This window comes from Triticum aestivum, chromosome 2B (genome assembly GCF_018294505.1).
Source record: "Triticum aestivum cultivar Chinese Spring chromosome 2B, IWGSC CS RefSeq v2.1, whole genome shotgun sequence".
Classification (NCBI taxonomy): Eukaryota; Viridiplantae; Streptophyta; class Magnoliopsida; order Poales; family Poaceae; genus Triticum; species Triticum aestivum.
Window position 1 is genome coordinate 687,787,489 of NC_057798.1, and position 2,056 is coordinate 687,789,544.

The window sequence follows — 2,056 nt, forward strand, 5'->3', positions numbered from 1 at the left end:
AGAGACCCTGCCGCTGGCTCCCCTCCCCTCGTCTTCACTCGAGCACACTCCGCCGCCGCCGACCCTGAGCTTCTTCAGGCGCGACCCAGACACCGCTCTCCTCTCTCGGAAGCTCCACCTCGTCTTCCCCAACTCCATAGTACCGCCCGTCGCCGCGTTGTTGCCGAGCATATTCGACCTGAACTCGAGTTTTGGTGCAGCCACAAAGAGAATCTAATCCACAAAGGTAGCCACTTCATCCTGCAAAATAGGATTTGATCCTTGAATAGAGACAAGCACATGCTAATACGAAGGTGCAAGCCTACTATAGAATCCCAGAGACGTGAATTCTCGTGTGCCACGCTTGATGACTGGTAAAATTTGTCTAAGATGACCGTCAAGCATAACCACTGCTACCAAGGATAAAATTGTCGGTTGGGGTCCCTAGTGTAGGAGTTTGCAGTATGCATCAAATTTTCCTCAACTTGTACACTACAATAGTTGAATGTTGTGCAACACAAATAGAACTTAACTTGTTTCCCTAATAGTTCTAACAGGGGTGTCAACTTTGCTAGTCTTGCTAGTCACAAGGCTAATAAAAGATAATATATGATAAATATTATTGGTATTTTTGGAATAAAACAAAACTAAAAATAAAACAAAGTGTAAAAGTTGTTAGAAGGTGATTCTTATGCTCAAAATTGGACCGGGGTTCCTAGGGTCAACTCTCCAAAGCATAAAAACGCGATGAAGTAACATTATCATGTGAAAAACTGCACAATGAAGTAACTGGTAATCTGTAAATGCATTTGTGCATCAGATAAACCACAATTGTACTTTGTGAATCGGATAAACCACAGATGTAGTTTGTGCATTTACAGATTACCAGTTATGGTTTATCTGATGTGTTCAATTGTGGCCTTTTGAAAGTAAGAGTGTCGATCTCACAGGAAGCACATGAAATGATCTTTGCTTCTTGTAGAGGTTTACATGGTGTGAATTAGTCTAGTCAAACACGCACACTATTATTGCCAGACCAAGGCAAAGAACTTTCTCCCAAATACTGAAATGTAGGGTTGTTAAAGAAGACAATGCCCACGATGTTACACAAACGAACAAAAAAACACATAATCCATGGCAGAAACCAATACTCTCAAGCTCCTGGCAACAACGAGATAAAAGGTCACCTGGAAATGGGCAACGAGAATTCTCTCCCCTACACCTACGGTTCCAAAGAGGTGGAGAGGAGAGCAGCGATTACATATGAATGGTGGTGTCTAAGGTTGAGGACATAAGAGCAACTCTAGAAGATCCCTTGGCCTAAAAGTCCAAAGGTAACAATTATCTCATTTTCTTAATTTTTAGGGAATTAAACATTTCTTCTAGAAGATCATCTAAACTTAATACCTCAAAAGAATTCAAATAAAAAAATCGTACACAAACCTCATTTGAAACACACATTAAAACTAGTTCATCACATAATTCAATTTATGTACCAAGTTAACATCGTACATAGCATAATTGTACAGCTCAGTGCTTACTATATTAACACTACATCGACATCAAACTAGGTCAAGCATTAAGATAAAACATATTAAAAAATACATTCTAGTTAACTCAACTCGTCGTCGCCTAAAGTAAGAACATCATCAGTGCAGTGACTTCCATAAAAAGAATTGTTACTGTTGATCTAGGGAGTATGAACTAAATGATTACAACAACTCGAAGTGCAAGGTAAAGTTTATGAAAGTTTCTTTCTTTGGGATTGCTTCTCGACGATTTGGGCTTGCATCTCGTTGATTTGGACTTGCTTCTCGTGTGCGTCTATCAACGCACCAGCTACTTCTATCTCAGTAATCAACAGTAGTAACTTATCATTTGTTTTACGTAAAACTTGACAAGACCAACCCATATATACGTCCTGCAAACAAATCCTCTCTCCGTGTGTGTAATGTATACCAACTTACAAACATAAAAGGGTTTGTGTTATGCATATACATCACTTTTATGGCCTCCGCGAGCAAAAAAGTCTTGATTGAGATTCTTAGGTGTGTGAAGCTTCTTAAACAATAGGGTG